Raw genomic sequence first — 7,631 nt, forward strand, 5'->3', positions numbered from 1 at the left:
GGAGAAGAAGCCGCAGGACATGGCCTCAGCCCATATCCCGGCGCCCCGCACGCCCTCAGCAGGGCCGCCGGCTCGAGGTGCCCCTGTGGGCGCTGCTGAGCGCTGTTACCGGCGGGCAGGCTCCCCGCCGTCCGTCTGGGCGGGCAGCTCACCACGACGGCTGTCTCGGGAGGCTTGCAGCAGCGAGCGGGACGCCCCTTTCCCAGGAGAGGGCTTGAGGTCCTGCCGCCGTTGAGCGGTGCCTGCATGACGCTCCTCCGGAGGTGAAGGCCTTCCATGAGACGATCATAACTCGACACCTTGTTGTCAGTAGTCAGTCGTGTCTGATGTGGTCAGATGTCCCCGTGGTGTCAGTCTGAAAGCATCGAAGCAGCGGAGGACTGTGGCTTTGGGATTTCCCTAAGCTGGTTTTCTTCAGATGGACGGACCATAACATAGCGAGGTCTTGCTAAGCATTAACCAGACACAATGCAAATTTACAAAACGACTACACTGTGAGCTTCTTAAATAGCTTCATCTTTTACTTTAAAGTTAGTTGTGCAGCACGGAGCCATACTTCAGATAATTGAGGTGTAAGTTCACAAATCCTATTACTGAGAACTAACTCTAGTACAACTTCTCTTTTGTTAAGCCGAATACATCTAGGGGGGTATCCCATGGTACTTTGAGCTGAGATACTAGGAAGAAGAGATCCTGGCGTGGATTGAGAGATCTCTGTGCTCTATTGGAGAACTTGTGGAAAAGTCTGTAACTTAGAACCAGAGTTTTAATTCCTATATCAAAGTCAAGTTCACTAGCCTAGATGAAGCTACATCAGATGTTTCCTGTGCAAATTGAGTAGGTAAGCTAAAACCAGAGTAACGGCCAAGGCTTTGGGAAGATATAGGTAATCTACTTTCTGAAGCCTTGTAACACACTTGAAATGTTTTCTTGAGTAACTTTACTATTCAGGGCATCTTGCTGGAAGACTCAGTGTATGGATGCTCTTAAACGTGGTAAAATTTCCCTGAGAAATTGGTGGTTTGGGATTGAAATCTTGCTTGTAGTGCCCTGATACATGTAAAGGCTAACGCATAAGTTTTATTTAAGCCTTTTAATAACACTTTTAATATTTGGCTAAAAAAATGCTGCTAGAATGGGATTAATTTCTGATTTAGGAAAAAACTCAGGAAAATGGGAATTAGAATACAGTTTGTAATTAAACAACTGTTTTAAAATTGAATATTTAAGTTTGGCATCCAGTTATGAAAATGTTTGCAGTTAATGATGAACAGTAACTTCTCTCTACTTCTGATCCAAACTTGTACAGGAGAAAAGAATAAACAAGTTTTATATTACATGCAAGTGGAAGGAGGCATTAGAATACTAATCAGACTCGGCAATTGAACTTCAAGTATAATGAAAGGGGATCGCACTTCTAATTATGAAATCTAAATTGTAAAATGTACAGGTCAGAAACAGCTTTGGTTGGTATCAGTGACTTTTAACTGCCCAGCCTAATTCTGTAATGAAGTAATTCTTTTAAAATTACTGTGTTATCCTTAAGCAACTTTGAAGATTTTTTTTTTTTAAGTAAAAGCAAATCATGTTTTCTATAGAGCAAAAACTATTTATCTGATGGATTTTTAACCTACCACTGGCACTATATGTAGCTAGGCATAGGAACATTGCTTTTAATTTTGCCAGTGAAATGGATATTGGGTTAAACTAGCCTTAGAGATGGTGGAAAGGATTGCTAAGGAACACTTATTTAATGTGCAGGGTTTTTCTTGTCCTAAAACAAGGACAAGACTGCTCAAGACTGAGTTGTCTAAGGTGGGGCAGGACAAATGTCCTTTTAGATGTGCCTGTTTAGCTGAACTCTCTTGGGTGAGGGAACAGGGTAGCCTCATTAATACAGCCAGGCTCATGTGTGGCATTGCTTCTCTACCTGAGAAAGCTAATTCAAAATAATCATAGAATCATTAAGGTTGGAAAAGACCTCTGAGATCATCGAGTCCAACCGTCAACCCAACACCACCATGCCCACTAAACCATGTCCCTAAGCACCACATCTACACGTCTTTTAAATACGTCTATGGACAGTGACTCAACCACTTCCCTGGGCAGCCTGTTCCAATGTTTAACCACTCTTTCAGTAAAGAAATTTTTCCTCATGTCCAATCTAAACCTCCCCTGGCACAACTTGAGGCGCCAGGTACTTCCACAGAATTGCACTGTGCTATGTAAATCCATCTTATATTGCATTTTTTGGATTCTGGGAATTGTAGTTTGAGCCTAACTGTATTTAGGAATAAGCGTGTGACTTATTAATCTTGCATTGTACTGGCCACTTGCCTACCTTCAAAACTAAAGACATTGTTTAATTTTTCAAATAGGAAATATGGGTGGGGAACCAAGTGATATAAAAACTTAATGTGCAGTGTTTGATATGTAAAATTTAATTTGGTGACAAACAGCAGAGCAGACTCATGGTGGGAAGCTTCTTATTTTATTTTAGTTCTGTTCTACTGTAACAGATACCAGCATCTGTGGACTAAACTTTGCCCTAGGCCTAATGAGCCAGTGATTGAACACTTTATGGAGAGGAAATTGTGTAGTCTGTTCAGCATGTAGAAGACAGGCTACCTCCATATTGAATTTTTGGTCCTGTTACAGATCATAAAATGATTAAAAATCCAGTGAATTATTTAAAAACAGAACAAAAAATCTTCAATTTGAACACTTGTCTGAGTTGCTTATACAACTTTTCTAGTAATTTCTGTGTTAATACCTTCTATAGTTGACTTTGCTGGCAACAACAGTGATAATGTTCTAGAAGAATGTATTGAATTCCTGATTGCTAGTGATGGTCAGTAAAACACTCTGAGTCTCTGGCACTTGACTCGCTTGAACCTCTCCTCAGGCTCTTTGCATTTTTATGTTCTAATATGTCAGTAAATCTGCTTTCTGTAATCTCCCAGGTAAGTTCTTAACTAGACTCTAAATTAGAGATTTCACTTTTCCATGTGTCTGTTGAACATCACAATCCACAGCACATGTTTCCTTTTATAAAATTGTGCTGCTTCTAACTGTCCTTGGAGAGGGACATACAGCCTTCTAATAGGATAGGATATTTTAAAGAAATTACTTTGAAGCACTATTTTTAATCACGGTTGCTATCAGCAAGTTGGAACCTTTGATTGAAATAAATGTACAATGACAATAAAGTTTATTTTTAGCAACTATGAATATCTCCATAGTGTGTGGTCATGAAAACAACTTTTGTGACCAAATAAAATATATGTTCTCACTTTATCAGAGTCTGGAATTACAGTTTTTTGGTGTGCATATATAAACAACTATTAGCTGAATATCTTTTATTTATTTTTTTTATTTTATCTTTGAAAACAGCAACACTCAATCTCTTTAACTGAGATTTTTTTCTTATTTGTGAAAAGGTACATTTGCAGGGAGGCTGCATTTGGCAGTTAATAAAACCAAAATGCCCTGCCTTAATATAGAAAAAAATCTTCAAATTATTTGCCTTTTAATGCTAATTAATTAAAAGGTAGATTAGGCTATTTTTATCCCCAAAATAGATTGTTGTAACTTCAGTTGAGTTAATTGTATGAAGATACCTAATTGCATCAAAAATCCTTTGAGCAGCTATTGTTTATACTAGTTTGCTCTCTGATCTAAAAATCTGTCTTTTTTTGATACTGGGAGAAAAATGTCCTAGAAAGTGCCACACAGATTTGTCAGCATCGTTTTTCTTTGTATGGAACAGAAACCTTTCACAGGCATTTTAACAGAGAAGTGCTGCGATTTACATTTGAAGTGGAAGTATCCTGCAAGGCTGTGCACCATTTAGCATCGTAAACAGTGGCAGTTCAAAAGGTCATCCCAGTAAATACAGAGAAAAATGTTTACTCAGGCATCAAATGCAAGAACAGAATGACTAAATTTCAAGAGCTGGTAAAACCAACATATGGTCTGGTCAGATAAAATGATATCTGGGTTTCTGTGGTAACAGCCTCTTTGATACTGGAACTGAAGAATGTGACTTTGGCTCATTCTGCATAAGTTTCTATGCATATTTGGACGTAAATTGTCTAAAGCTATTGTCTTGACTTAATTTTTTGTTTTCTTTATAGCTTAATACATTTTTGCAAAATTGAAGACAGATTCCTGATTAACAATGCCTGGCAGTAAGTACTGTTAACTTAAGTATGTTAAGACAGTATTTAGGGGTGTTTACGATTACGGTATTTTCTTTGGGGGTTAAAAATTCTACCAAAAATAAAATGAAAAAAAAAAATTATGATACTTGCTGTCATTTTAAAGATATTTAAGATCTCAATATTATCCAGCCTCTGCCTTTGTAAATCTTCGTATATTTTTTAAAGGAACCTAGTATGGGCTCTGCATTTTCCTTTTCGATAAGAAGTACACAGTTTAACATTGATGAATTTTGTGATTTAAAGTATGTTCTGAAATAGTTGTATTCAAAAAATAAAAAGATATTCCATATAGCGATAATCCTATTTTTGAAAAATTACAAATATTGTTTATAGAAGATAGAATTACTATTTAGGATATAAAGTGATAAGACTTAAAATTTTTAACATTCAAAGTTAAATGAGATTTTTGAGGCAGATGTTTCTAAGAATCAAATTATTATTTACCTTGAAGAGTAGCAAATTTCCCTAACACAAAGGCTCAAGTTACAAAATGTCTTACATTAGTATTAATTCCAAATAATTTTTTTTTTATTTTTCTATTTTCTATTTAGAAAAATCCTGCATGTTCTCTAGTAAAATTACTAACATCAGTCTTTGGATAAAGCAGCCTGCTTTATCCAGAGGATAAAGAAGTCTTTCATAAAGTTACAGTACCAATCATACTGAGTGCACTTTAATTATAGGTTTGTAATGAATTTCACAAATGTTTAATTTCATGAGGAAATGTTTAAGCATTTTTTTTTTTCAGTGACTTAAGATTTGTAATAAGCTGTGACTATTGGGTACTAAAAATGTCTTACAGTAATTCTATGTTGTTGTTTGAACCACTGTCATGTAAAATACCTTACTGTAAGTATTTAGGTGTTACCTGCTTTATTGGTAGATAGTTGAAACTGTTTCTCTACATAGACATGAGTTTTTGTAACAAAACAGTGTCATACATGTGTGTATTATATTGTATATTTACATGAGGAGCAGCTGGCATAAATTGTTCTGACTGTACTGTGGTTCAACTTTTGTAATACAGTGAACTGCTGCTGTGTTTCGATTGCAGTGTTTAGTACTGTTAAGGCCTCTATCATGGTACTCACTTTTGTTGTGAAAGAGTGTGTGGGGTTTTTTAAACAATTAAACTGGAAGAGTAAGATTTCCCGCCCCCCCATCCCCCCCCCAAACCAGGTGTGCTTATGTTCAGGGTCATTATTAACACTGTTTACCCTAATGCATGTAGAGTCTGCATTACTACAGAGTCAGATGGAACTTAAAGGAGACCAAAACAACTGATTGCAATGTTTATCTGTAGGGAGACATTCAGAACTACGCAGCCATTTATTTCTCTTCTGGGTATTTTTGATGAGTCTAAGTGTGTGGGTGAAGGGATGGTAACCTAACAGATGCGTGTATATTGCATATGGAAATAACAGTACTTTTTTAACACTTTTCTTCCAAAAATCGTGGTGATGAAGAACTATGATTAGATTTTAGTGCAAGCAAGCATCACTTTGTGGCTAGTTGTACGTTTTATCAATGTGCATAGAAACAGCCTTCAAGACTTCAACTTAGTTGCATGTGAAAGGGAAAGCTTCTGTCTGCTAATTTAGGCTTCTTTAGAGATTCCACAGGATTCTTTTCAGAGCATATTGATGGAACAGGTTGCTACTATTTAGCATTACTTTGAAATCTTAAAGTATTTGTCCTTGAAATCTGAAAAGCTCAGTTGTTTGTAAAGGCTGGGATTTTTAAATTTTTTTTTTTCACATGATGTTCTCTCATCCCACACATCAACAAGTGCGTTGAACATCTTTTGGAATAAAATATGGAAAAGGTTGTTAGAGTGAAATGTTTTCTGTCATGCTAGAATGAGTTCTTTATAAATGACGTAGAATAATAATATCTAGTTAAAAGGGAAGTTTGATGGAGTTCTCGGGTCATCCTGACCAACTCTCTCTTCCAGCGTTGTCCTGCTTGCTTTCCTGAGTCTCTGTGTCAGTTCCTGGTAATATTTTTACCGCTTTTTTTGCAGTACAGTAGTTAGGGAATGTCTAGGTCTAAAAGTAGTGGTTTGGAAGGTCAGGAGAGGCCAAGGTACTGGTATTATGGAAAGACTGGACAAAGAGACTTAACTAGTCTTTCTGGGGACTTTAGCCGTTCCTAGAGACAGTTTAGAAGTCAGTCTTGAAGTTATTGTATGTGAACATTCACAGGACAATATACTTTTTATCTCCCTCAATATTAACTGTTCAAAAAATAGGCATGTAGTCAGAACTGGGATGTGGTATTGAGAGGGAGAGAGATGAACATCAGCAGATAACCAAAGGTAATGCTCTTCTCATTTAACCTTATCTCAGTCATGTGTGCTGGTCTCTGCAGTAGTTTGTTACATACTGGATTATCAAATTTTCCATTGATGTTGCTGTTTAGTGATCTCATTTAGAGAATATGGGGATATAGTGCTGCATTGAGTCCTTAATGAAATAATGTTAAGGTTTTAGTCTTAATACAGTAATAGCCCATAAACTGAAAATTTTCAATCTGCTCTCTTAATCTTAAGATGTAAAAGTGCCTGGTTTTGTTTAGCCATGGCATGGCATCTGTATTGACATCTAGTCTGTAGTGGAGGTGTAATGCTATAGAATCGCAGCAGCACTTGTAGCAACCTTGCCAAAGCATTGCTTTTCCCTATATTCTTTGTAGCTATAACTTTATGTATAGCTCCTCTTGTGCAAATAACATGGGCATTGATGCAAGGTATGCTTACAGACATGGTGTCTTCATAGGAAGTTGAAATCCAAGTTCTAAAATGTTGAGAAAGCAAATCTGTTTTCTCACTGCTTTTATAACACAGTAGGATTAGATCGATTTGAGCCACAGCTATGTTATTAACCGATTTAGCTGTGCCTTATCACAAATAAACTGTGGATTAAAAGATTAATTAGTCCTTTTATTTAAAAACAAAACCGAAGAACTTGTAAGCAGATAGCCTTTGCAGTACAGGCAGTATGTGTTTTTCATTTGTCACAAGTTTGCTCTCAATTTCCCTATTCAGTAATTCGTGCAGATGATTTCATTTAACATACTTCTGTTATGGAACATGGGTGGTTTTGGTGGGGTTTTTTTGTTGGCTGCATCTGGACTGAAACATTACAAATGCTTCTGTTAAGGAAAAAAGCATATCTAAATCATATATCAAAACATTTGTTTAAGACTCTTTTGGACATTATGTTCCAGATATTCACTCTTAATCAGATGCTTGAAACACAATTTGGTAGATAATGAGTTTTTTTCAGAAACAGCTAACCTACTTACTGGCTGTATTCCCTGACTTCAATTAAATATTTAACTTAAAGGCAGATTTTATACTAAAATGAAACTGCTTGGATTAGAAAAATTATGTGTGATACAGGAGGG

General features: G+C 36.5%; 1 protein-coding gene across 1 annotated transcript in view; it reads left to right on the forward strand.

Annotated features, from left to right (window-relative positions):
- The window catches only part of EFR3A (EFR3 homolog A), a 90,370-nt gene that overhangs the window by 270 nt on the left and 82,469 nt on the right, over nucleotides 1–7,631 (forward strand). Inside the window, exon 2 of the mRNA XM_009273969.2 lies at nucleotides 4,137–4,190. The gene's annotated coding sequence lies outside the window, so the exon portion shown is untranslated. The remainder of the gene's footprint in view (nucleotides 1–4,136; nucleotides 4,191–7,631) is intronic.

This window comes from Aptenodytes forsteri, unplaced genomic scaffold (genome assembly GCF_000699145.1).
Source record: "Aptenodytes forsteri isolate BGI_AS27 unplaced genomic scaffold, ASM69914v1 Scaffold223, whole genome shotgun sequence".
NCBI classification, from domain to species: domain Eukaryota; kingdom Metazoa; phylum Chordata; class Aves; order Sphenisciformes; family Spheniscidae; genus Aptenodytes; species Aptenodytes forsteri.